The sequence below is a fragment of the Lingula anatina genome, chromosome 8, assembly GCF_051362555.1.
Source record: "Lingula anatina isolate TDL-2025a chromosome 8, LinAna3.0, whole genome shotgun sequence".
Lineage (NCBI taxonomy): Eukaryota > Metazoa > Brachiopoda > Lingulata > Lingulida > Lingulidae > Lingula > Lingula anatina.
The window spans coordinates 9997006-10009678 of record NC_141774.1 but is presented as its reverse complement, the minus strand read 5'-3'; the positions used below and the strand labels follow the sequence as shown (position 1 = coordinate 10009678).

The window sequence follows — 12673 nt, the reverse complement described above, 5'->3', positions numbered from 1 at the left end:
TTTACAAAAAAAAAAAAAAAAAAAAAAAAAAACGCCATATAATATCACCATATTTAAGTGTAGATAAATGGTACGCGAATATTAAAAAACATTTAAGTAATGATATTGACAACTGATATTTAGATCCCGCTTCCAAGAAACAGATGACATGAAACTGCAGACGCTCCAATTCAGAATAAATCAAACAATATTCAGCACTAATGTTTATCTTATGAAAAATTTAGAAAAAGAATCAGTACAGTGTGAATTTTTCAATACTGATAGAGAAACTATTCTTCACTTTTTTTTTTTGGGGGGGGGGGGGGGGGGGGGGGATTGACCACAATGTATGTAATGTATGAGCGTTATCATTCATTTTATCAATGTTTGACTTATTATATCTATCTTCATTGTTATTTTTAAGTTTTTTATTTGATATAAGCTTTTGTCCTTGAGAAATATGTAGTTTGGTGACAAATAGGTTATAGCCTTGTCACAATAGTAAAATAATATTCTATAGTTTCACTGTTCCTTGAGACTGATTTCCACAGCAACTCCTAGATCAAGATGTGCACTACGCCGCACCAATTATAATTTGCATAACAATAAGTCACGTGTCACAGTGCGAACGATGCTCCTGGCTGGTCACTTGACAGAGCTCTGGACCTTGCAACAAGATGACCTGCATGGACAGGTGTGGCGAAGTTACTTTATTCAGCGTTGAAGCTCGGACCTACTGTGTACATGTTTGGTGGAACCACGGTTGAAGAACGTATATTTTGTAAGTAAAATATCTTCTACATGATTCGATAATGTTGTACATGTACTGTGCATATATACAGCAGGTCTCTACCGGTGTATGTAAATATGTGACGAAGGTATTAACTTTATCTTACTGATTACGCGAGGCGAAAACTAAACAACTTTCATGTTCTTTCATATTCTTTATTGTCACTTCCCGAGCTACCATCTACATTTTTTTCCTCTCACTTCAACCTCTTACATTGTTCTCTTTCCTTTACATTACATTCTCTGCTCATAATCACGACGACGTCAAGTCAATAAATTCAGTTAGTCTGTAAAACATTTCCCGCTTCTTATTCACTCGTGGCTGTCAGTACTAACAGTACATTATCTCCCAGGGACGTTATGCCTGTCCCTAGCCATATTTAAAAGTAAAATTTACCTTCAAATAATCATTCTTAAACACTTCATTTTTATCAGAAAGTCATGCAAGAAAATGGCTAAGTAAACGGATTCTTTATAAAAACTAAAGATAAAATAGGAACACTTTAGACATGAAACCCACAATATAACTCAAAGGAAAATAGATTGATAACTTTTTGGAAAATACAGTTGTTCGTGGATGTGCATTTACCCCTTTTTATGTGTGGCCCAAGAGCACAGATACTTATTTGTTTTTCCTGCACGGATGTTTTAATCTGTTACTCTCTTATTATGGCTCTGGCACATTTTTCTCATACAGTTTTCACCCTTTCGGTTGCCATATTAGATTTAGTAGGAATGCACTACATGTACGTGAGACAAGAGGGTTAGCTACTCCTGCACAATGAATAGCATTCAACCCAACGTTAAGGAAATACCTGTTCGTCTTCATATTTATCCACACTATAGCACTCCTTTTTGATGACTATAAGAGAAACAATTGTATTATATCAAATTCAATCCACGATTGTATGAAAATATACCGAGAAATAATTAGGTCACAAAATGTGAGAAGCTCTCTTAATGTCCCCCCCCCCCCCAAAAAAAAGCATAATAGTAATTACCATATACTGTTAATATACCAAAAACTGTCAGATGAAATATCGGTAACTATTAATTACATCCGCCAAAAAGGTTATGTTTTCACCCCTGTTTGTCTGTCTGTCTGTCTGTCCGTCTGTTTGTTTGTCATCAACATAACTAAAAAAGTTATGGACCGATTCTGATGAAATTTTCAGGGTAGGTGGAAAATGGGTTAACTTAGAAGTGATTAGTTTTTGGTGGTGATCTGGATCAATAATCAATCAATAATAATTAAAAATTGCTGCCCTGGAGGAGGTGTTCGCTCTCGGAGTGCTTTTCTAGTTATAAGATTGATTAGCTGAATATAGATATATGTGTCAAAGGCCTGGACCAAATCTAGTCCCATGCATAAAAAGCCCAGACCCCATGTTTATTACGCTCTGGCTGGGCCCATTCTTTATGGCGTCTTTGCATTGTTAACAGCATAATAGGCAAGTTAAATGACCAAGTTAATTGACCAAGTTAATTAGCCAAGCTGCCAGTTTGTTTGTATGGCATGTGCAGGGGTTGTCTTAGATCAAGGCACAAATGAAGCCCACCTTTAATTGAACTTTTCTTTAGTAAATGTTACTAAATCACATGTCTTTTCTTTAAATATTAAACATCTTTAAAAGTATCATCCTCTGATGTATTTTACAAATCACAGGTAATGAAATACAAGTATATCTCATTTGCCACACCTGTAACTATAATAATATGTGCCTTGATCTAAGACATCCCCTGCACATGCCATACAAACAAACCGGCAGCTTGGCCAATTAACTTGGTCATTTAACTTGCCCGTTACCCTGTTATCAATGCCAAGACGACCTAAAGAATGGGCCCAGTCAGGGCGTAATAAACATGGGGTCTGGGCTTTTTATGCATAGGACTAGATTTGATCCGGGCCTTTGACATATGTATTATACTTCACGTATTTAATATTCAGTGCGCAAGTCTTAATTTTCACACAAATGAATAGTTTCCATTTGGTATAGTTCATTGCATCCTCCATTTTGAATTATACTGTAGCGAGAGAGTTCAGTTCCATATAATGCCAAATTAGTCCTTCTAGACAGTGAATAACGATTGCCATCTGCCATTCATTGTAGAATTTATAAACGTCTTATTCGCGTACGTTGTCGCATGTAAAGATAAAAATTCACAGTTTCCTTTATATCCATGAATGTGCATGTCCGAATATATCCAATGCGAATGACGCAGATATGCATGTCAAGAAAACAATTAACTATGTATACTTTAACAGTTATCCATGATAACAATAATACGTGTATATAACCATGCTGATAATATGATAATAGTTCCAATAACAGTACTTATACTAATCATAAAAATAATAATAACTCAATCTGGCGTCCCAGATTATAGTATTTATATGCCGTCATGTGCATGCGTTTTCCACCTCAACAATATATCTAGTTATATCCGTAACTGTGACCGTCACATTTAACCATATTATCCCTCAAGACGTATCAAATAATACCCACTAAAACCTTTTTACCATTATAGCATTTGCACCACTCGATCTTTTGATTGCCAATTTAACCGCATTATCACCTGACAAGATCATTTTAAGGAGATCGTTGAAATGCCAGTGATAATTGAGATACAACTGAGATACAATTTATTCTTTGCAACTCGAAAAACGCAACTTCATTGAAGGGACCTCAAATTAGGTAGATTAATCATAATCTTAGGGCGCATTCCCATAGATTTTAGATCGATCTATCCCCGTGGGGAGTCTTGACATTGCAAGGGGGTACTGGGGGAAATAAAACCGGTATTCTTACAATAGAATTATGGTGCATCATCTGAAATGATTTAGACAGTAAGTTCAGGAGCCCTAAACCGAAACAAAGTGCAATAATATTGCATGAAATTAAAGTGAATGCCATTTAAGTGCCGTATCCTGAAAAAGAATTAAAAGAGAAAAAACTCGTTATGATGGATATTAGAATAGAAAGAGTAGACAAACGACAAAATATTTACTCACTGCTTGGCTAACCTGGAGGAAGAAGCTATTTTATCAATATTGATTAGTGCAGTAGTTGTGTTCAAGTCAACAACAAAATGGGTTCCATTGCTCACATTTCCGCCTTGTCGCGAATCTTTAGCAGTGAAATGAGCAATATCAGTTGTTGGCATCTCTTCAAACATTCCGCAACCTGTAAGATTCGTAAGTCAATAGATGCATAAAACGAAAACAAAAGTGATTTTACTTTACGAACTTATGACGTATAAAAAGATCAATAATGTTTACATTTGTATTAAGTATCAGATATTACAAAATATCTAGAAATAAAAGATATATTCACTAAACAAATTTAAGATACTGTTTTATGTACAGGTGATACGATTGACAAGTCAACAACCAATTTACATAGTTATTTTGAAACAATTACTTACGTGAACGATATACATATGTTATAGTGAGGAATGAGACAACAGTTTGGAGCTTTCGAGCGTTTATTCACCGACTCACTTTTTCACAGAATCTACAAGTATTTATACTCTATTTTCCAAAAGATTTTTTGCATTCTCGTATTACAAAACGCTATTCAATATTTCCTAATTAAGTAATTTCAAAGAGACTTGTTTTTAATTTAAAATATTGAAAATATTTTCAGGATTACTCATGCTTGGACCTTGTCCATCTCGAGTATGCATGAGTTTTACACGTGTTTGAAAGTGCAAATCTATAGAACAATTAACCAATCAGATCCAACTATATGTGGCTTTGAAATGTTCCATCCTTTTCTTACTTCGAGAACAGTCTCTACACTTGTTGACACTTAAAGAAATTCAAATTGCACTCAATAACTTCCTACACATTTGATTCTGTTTTAATTGTTTTGTAATTATCAAAAGTGTATGTCACTTGCTTTACAACACAGATTCTAATCAGTCATTTTAGGACAAAAAAAAGCCACATGACCGCTGAACTGACATTGTATCATTATTCCATTCCCTGTTTGTCCAATCCCAATCTCCTTTCCGGATATTTTGTGCTCGTTTGCGTATTTTCGTCCGATGATCTTTCTCCCTCTTTCCGACAAGACTCGTGATGTCAAACGTCTGTTTTTCTCATTTTGCATCCTTCACCATGTGTTACGATGGTATTGACTTTATCTGTTACTGTTACTATAACCCTGTTATAATCTTTCATATTATTTATTAACTACAGTACTTTTCAATTATTACCCGCGCCACCTTCTTCATTTCTGTTTCTACCTCTAGCGGGCTTCTCCCCGTTTACATTGCACGCAGTCGTATAAGTATCATAAGAGCATGTCAATCAACTCAGTCACTCTACAAAACACACCCCGCTCCTTATGCACCCGTGGCTGTCAATTATATACAAACATTACAAGTATACGGCTTGCAGAAGTTTTCACCCTTATATGTTACAATGTAGGTACCCATACTGCAGGTAAAGCCTCAAGTCGCTTGGTTCTTCAGATACAAATATTGTTACAAATATCCACACCCTGTCAAAACGTGTGTGTCCTCCGTCGCACCTTGTAGTGTATGATTCCCATTTATGTGCTGTAAAGTCTCCTACCTACCGGTATTGCATGTAAGGCCGAAAACCGAGGCAAATGTACGGCAAATGTCCTAGTGTCATAGGACAATTTACATACAACCCTCATATTGTGATTTCAGTTTAATATTTTGTGTTTGTCAATAATTTTTGTCAAAAATGTAATTGTATAGTTTATGGAATGGGTTGAATAGCATAATTTACATACCAGTACATCTCCAATGTTGTAATTTCAGTTCAATATTGCTTGTGTGTGTTCGTCAATAATTTTTTCAAAAGTTTAATTGTGAAGTTTATGGAATGGGTTGAATAGAATCTTTTGTCTTTTTAAATTAATATGTTCTTTAAGTATCTCAACTTAGTTCAAATTGTGCTGCATCGTGGTATCATTTTAAAATCGTAATTAAAACGTTATTTTGATATTTCAGAACTACCAACTCTGCGGTGATTCTCCAAAATGCACTGTTGTCTGACTGATAGAACCTTCCAAAGCCTTCTAGTCGTATTATGGAACCTAACACAGGCACACTGAGGCGCCCGAGCGAACACGCAGCGCACATGCAATATGGCGAAAATGGGAGAGTTTTCATGGTAACTTTTGAAAACATTTTAGGACTACGTCACGTACATATCAGATTTAAACATATTTTAATATCTAAAAAATTGCGGTTGATTATGTTCACTTTTCAAATTACTCAGCAATTAAACATTTTTTAAACTTATACTTTAATTGGGACAAACTGGATGAATCTGACATTATTTGGAATTTATTCAGCCTCTCTCCAATTTTACTTTTTGTGAAATGGTATAATAAGAGTTTAAATTTCACTGTGAATTTTCAAAGTATTGGTGTATCACAACTTAAAAACTTTAAGGTAAAAGTGCAATTTCCACAATGTTGCAGGTTAAAGTTCGGGTAATTAATTAATATATTTTGTTAACAATGATTTACTTTATATTGTGGGAGTCATTTTTATTTTCAACAAAAATATAAAAATAATTATTAATGTATGATCTTTTTGAATGACGAGTAATTTATAACTGCTATTTTTATTATGTACGGATACAGATGTGTCTGTACATATAGCTGTCACCTGCGTCTGTCGTTGTCGTCGTCGTCGCCGTGCACTTTTACCGATAACACGATAAGTGGATAATTGTTTTACTTTTTTTCCTTGAAACTTACAGCACTGATGAATATTTATAATACGCAGGTCAAGTTTTCAAATCGGCATGATCGGGACATTTTTGTGGAAGTTATGCTGTTTTTTCACTTTTTTAAGCATAAATGCAGCACCGATAACACGATAAGTGGAAAACCGTTTTACGTTTTGGCTTGAAACTTACAGAATTGATAAATATTCATAATACGCAAATCAAGTTTGAAAATCGGCATGATCGGGCCATTTTTTTGAAAGTTGTGCTGTTTTTTATTAATTTTTTTTTCTGGATATATGTAACACCGATAACACGATAAGTTAAAACCGTTTTACCTTTTGGCTTGAAACTTGCAGAACTGATAAATATTCATAATACGCAGGATAAGTTCGAAAATCAGCATCATTGGGATATTTTTATAAAAGTTATGCTATTTTTTTTCATATTTTTCAGCATATTTGCACCACCGATAACACATTTCAAGAAAAATCGATTGGCCAATTGACATAAAATTCACAGGAGAGATCAGTCTTACAGAAATACAGATTAAATTCAAAAATAAGGTAGATTGGTTATGTATTGGTAAAGTTATGCCTTTCTTGTGAATAAGTGTTTTTCCTCAGTTTTAATTCTTAGGCATGTTAACAGCCTCATTTTTGAACTAATAAGATAGGGAAAGGTGTTTTTGTTTTAACATTTTCTGCTTCTTAACAATTTTGTTTGGTGATTATATAAAAATGATGGTAAATCTGTTATTGTGTATATCTGTACAGTTTGTCAGATTCAGTCATTCACTACGTTCAGAATCACAGAATAAAGCAAATTGGACATTTAAAAGTGTTCTATATTTTTTTTCCTATGTCAGCAATTTTCCTAGTTGATCATTTACAAATGAAAGTAAATTGATCATTTTGTTTTATGTAAAATAAGGTGTTGAAAATGGACAGAAAATCATTTCAGTACAGTTATCTCTTGTTTACATTTTGGCATTTTGAAGGTGTGACTCTGACTTTCCATGGCCTTGAAGACCTTCCCATATCACATTTTCTGAATATCCATGATACTTTTATTTTTTAAAAAAAATTGATGGTCATTATGCTGTTAAGTATTATGTTATATTACATGAAAACCCTATTTTGGACACTCCTGCCAGGATAGCGATTAAGAGAAAACCATATTACTTATGCTACTAAAACTTACTGAAAAGTTTCATGAGACTGAAGTGCAGCTTGTGTTGGAAAACCAGTGTGATTGTCTTCTGTTTTGGAAGCAATGCAGTTCTATAGAGTGCTATATGGTGTCACTGTATATAGATGGCGGTCAGTATGTTATTGTCCCTTGGTTAATCACTATCTAAATTCAGGGTTATAAAGTAATTGCTTAATTAATTTTCAAGTGTCCATTAAATGATATTACATAAAACACATGTTGAGATTTCATTGTAAAGTCCCATAGGTTAAGCCCTCTTAACTGTGTCACATAATTAGGAACAGGTGATAATTATGCAGGTAAATGTTGTTTAATATTGCAAATAAGTTTACAATAGAAAAATTTTGTGTAACGTTAACATTAATGTTAAAGATGAATAACGGTGCCTTATTATTCTCTAACTCAATAGGGTTAGAGTTATACAGCTAGATTAAAAGTTTGAATAGCAGCTTTATTGGATTTTTTGTTAAGTTTTATTTTTACATTTTAAAGAAATTATTTTTTCAAACACTATTATCTTCAAGATGTCACTTTTAACTCCCATCCACCAGAAGCTCTGTGCATATTTCTGTATTTCCACATGAACAGTTGTGTTGGTTTTTATGTCTTTAAACATTATGTAATATTATTTTATGCACTGTCATCATTTTTCAAATATTGTTATTTTCATTATATGAATTTGAACTCTCGTGGTCCTGAAAGTAATCTTTTTGCAGGTCTTTATGGGGATCGAGACCGTCTTCTGGGCCTTCTGGGCCTTCTGGAAGACGGTCAGATTCTAACGTTTACATTTACATTTTTTTCTGTTGGAAGATCATCAAAAATGGAGGATGGATCCACAAAGATAATTTGGAATACTGACAGAAAATCTCTAGATCGGCTCCATGTTATCTGTTGTTCATGATAAAATTTTGTGTTGATTGACTGCATTATTTATTGTTGCATCAAAATTAACAAAATGACCTATTTTCTGCATATTTATTTATTTTGTTTTTTTTTGTCTGTAAATTTGACAGCTTTGCTGCCTTGTTAGATCTAAAAGACACAAGTCAAAGTATTTTAGAGCTGAATAGAATCTCTTTGTCGTTTTTAATTAATATGTTCTTTCAGTATCTCATCTTAGTTCAAATTGTGCTGCATCGTGGTATCATTTTAAAACAGTAATTAACCCGTTATTTTGATATTTCAGAACTATCAACTCTGCGGTGATTCTCCAAAATGCACTGTTGTCTGACTGATAGAACCTTCCAAAGCCTCCTAGTCGTATTATGGAACCTAACACAGGCACACTGAGGCGCCCAAGCGAACACGCAGCGCACATGCAATATGGCGAAAAGGGAGAGCTTTTATTGTAACTTTTAAAACATTTTTGTAAATGTAATTATTAATGTATGATCTTTTTGCATGACGAGTAATTTATAACTGCTATTTTTATTATGTACGGACACAGATGTGTCTGTACATGTAGCTGTCACCTGCGTCTGTCCTTGTCGTCGCCTTGCACTTTCACCGATAACACGATAAGTGGATAAATGTTTTACTTTTTGGCTTGAAACTTACAGCACTGATGAATATTTATAATACGCAGGTCAAGTGTTAAAATCGGCATAATCGGGACATTTTTGTTGAAGTTATGCTGTTTTTTCACTTTTTTAAGCATATATGCAGCACGATAACACGATAAGTGGAAAACTGGTTTGGTTTTTGGCTTGAAACGTACAGAACTGATGAATATTTATAATACACAGGTCAAGTTTGAAAAATCAACATGATCGGGCCATTTTTATGGAAGTTATGCTGTTTTTTCACTTTTTTAAGCATATATGCAGCACTGATAACACGATAAGTGGAAAACCGTTTTACGTTTTGGCTTGAAACTTACAAAACTGATAGATATTCATAATATGCAAATCAAGTTTGAAAATCAGCATGATCGGGCCATTTTTGTGGAAGTTATGCTGTTTTTTTCACTTTTTTCAGCATATTTGCAACATCGATATTACAATAAGTGAAAAACTATTTTGGTTTTTGGCTTGAAACTCACAGAACTGATGAATATTCATAATACGCAAGACAACTTCGAAAATGAGCATGATTGGGCCATTTTTGTGGAAGTTACTCTTTTTTATTATTTTTTTTTACTTTTTTCTGGATATATGTAACACCGATAACACGATAAGTTAAAAACCGTTTTACCTTTTGGATGAAACTTGCAGAACTGATAAATATTCATAATACGCAGGACAAGTTTGGAAATTAGCATCATCGGGCTATTTTTATAAAAGTTATGCTGTTTTTTTTTTTTCATTTTTTTTTAGCATATTTGCAACACCGATAACACATTTCAAGAAAAATCGATTGGCCAATTGACATAAAATTCACAGGAGAGATCAGTCTTACAGAAATACAAATTAAATTCAAAAATAAGGTAGATTGGTTATGTATTGGTAAAGTTATGCCTTTCTTTGTAAATGATTGTTTTTCCTCAGATTTAATTTTTAGGCATGTTAACAGCCTCATTTTTGAACTTATAAGATAGGGAAAGGTGTTTTTGTTTTTCCATTTTCTGCATCTTAACAATTTTGTTAGGTGATTATATAAAAATGATGGTAAATCTGTCATTGTATATTGTGTATATCTGTACAGTTGGTCAGATTCAATCATTCACTATTCAGAATTCACATTCAGAATCACAGAATTAAGCAAATTGGACATTTAAAATTGTTCTATTGATATTTTTCCTATGTCAACAATGTTCCTAGTTGATCATTTACAAATGACAGTAAATTGATCATTTTCTTATATGTAATCATTTCAGTACAGTTATCTCTTGTTTACATTTGGGCATTTTGAAGGTGTGACTCTGAACTTCCATGGCCTTGAAGACCTTCCCATGTCACATTTTCTGAATATCCATGATACTTTTATTCTATTATAAAAAAATTGATGGTCATTATGCTGTTAAGCATTATGTTGTATTGCATGAAAGTTGTAGAAAACCCTATTTTGGACACTGCTGCCAGGATGACCATTAAGGGAAAACCATGTAACTTATGATACTCAAACTTACTGAAAAGTTTCATAGGACTGTAATGCAGTGTTGGAAAATCAGTGTGATTGTTTTCTGTTTTGGAAGCAATGCAGTGCTATATGGTGCCACTGTATATAGATGGCGGTCGGTATGTAATTGTCCCTTGGGTAATCACTAGCTAAATTCAGGATTATAAAGTAATTGCTTAATTAATTTTCAAGTGTCCATTAAATGAGATTACATAAAACACATGTTGAGATTTCATTGTAAAATCCCATAGATTTAGCCCTCTTAACTGTAACATAATTAGGAATAGGTGATAATTATGCAGGTAAATGTTGTTTAATATTGCAAATAAGTTTACAATAGAAACATTTTGTGTAACGCTAACATTAATGTTAAAGATGAATTACAGTGCCTTATTATTCTCAAACTCAATAGGGTTAGAGTTATACAGCTAGATTAAAAGTTTGAATAGCAGCTTTATTGGATTTTTTTGTTAAGTTTTATTTTACATTTTTAAAAAATTATTTTTCAAACACTAGCATCTTCAAGATGTCACTTTTAACTCCCATCCACCAGAAGCTCTGTGCATATTTCTGTATTTCCACATGAGCACTTGTGTTGGTTTTTATGTCTTTAAACATTATGTAATATTATTTTATGCACTGTCATCATTTTTCAAATATTGTGATTTTCATTATATAAATTTGAACTCTCGTGGTCCTGAAAGTAATCTTTTTCCAGGGGTGGATTGAGACCGTCTTCTGGGCCTTCTGGAAGACGGTCAGATTATATCGTTTACATTGAAGGCTATCTTTTTTTCTGTTGGAAAATCATCAAAAATGAAGGATGGATCCACAAAGATAATTTGGAATACTGTCAGAAAATCTCTAGATCGGCCACATGTTATCTGTTGTTCATGATAAAATTTGGTGTTGATTGAGTGCATTATTTATTGTTGCATCAAAATTGACAAAATGACCTATTTCTGCATCTTTATTTTCTGTTTTTTTTTGTCAGTACATTTGACAGCTTTGCTGCCTTGTTAGATCTAAAAGACACAAGTCAAAGTATTTTAGGGCTGAATAGAATCTTTGTCGTTTATAATTTTAATTAATTAAAATATGTTCTTTCAGTATCTCATCTTAGTTCAAATTGAATTGCATTGGGGTATCATTGTAATTAAGACGTTATTTTGATATTTCAGAACTACCAACTCTGCGGTGATTCTCCAAAATGCACTTGTGTCTGACTGATAGAACCTTCCAAAGCCTTCTAGTCGTATTTTGGAACTTAACACAGGCACACTGAGGCGCCCAAGCGAACACGCAGCGCACATGCAATATGGCGAAAATGGGAGAGCTTTTATTGTGACTTTGGAAAACATTTTTGGACTACGTCACGTACATATCAGATTTAAACATATTTTAATATCTTAAAAATTGCGGTTGATTATGTTCCCTTTCAAATAACTCAGCAATTAAACATTTAAAAAAATATACTTTAATTGGGACAAACTGGATGCATCTGATACTATTTAAAATTCATTCAGCCTCTCTCCAATTTTACTTTTTGTGCTATGGTGTAATAACAGTTTAAATGCCACTATGAATTTTCAAAGTATTTGTGTAATACAACTTTAAAACTTTAAGGTAAAAGTGCAATTTTCACAATGTTGCAGGGTTAAAGTTCGGTTAATAAAATAATATAAGTTGTTAACAATGATTTACTTTATATTGTGGGAGTAATTTTTATTTTCATCATTTGTAAGTGTTATTTTTAATGTCTGATCCTTTTGAATAACGGTTACTTCGTAACTGCTATTTTATTCGTTATGAAAGACACAGTTCTAAGTCAAAGTATTTTAGTTGGAATTTTCTGTCTGAAATATATTTTACAACTTAAAATTAAAGCAAAAAGAAAAACTTTGAAATTGTAATTAT

The 12673-nt window shown here is 33.1% G+C and overlaps 1 long non-coding RNA gene across 2 annotated transcripts; it reads left to right on the top strand.

Annotated features, from left to right (window-relative positions):
- The first annotated feature begins 608 nt into the window (after nucleotides 1-608).
- Nucleotides 609-12464, top strand: LOC106156975 (uncharacterized). Of its 2 annotated transcripts, none has more exons than XR_001237755.2 (3): nucleotides 609-760; nucleotides 5758-5920; nucleotides 11938-12464. It is a non-coding gene; the product is annotated as an uncharacterized LOC106156975 (long non-coding RNA). The 2 variants fall into 2 exon arrangements; XR_015330824.1 differs by having other exon boundaries at nucleotides 5758-5953.
- Nucleotides 12465-12673: the final 209 nt, after the last annotated feature.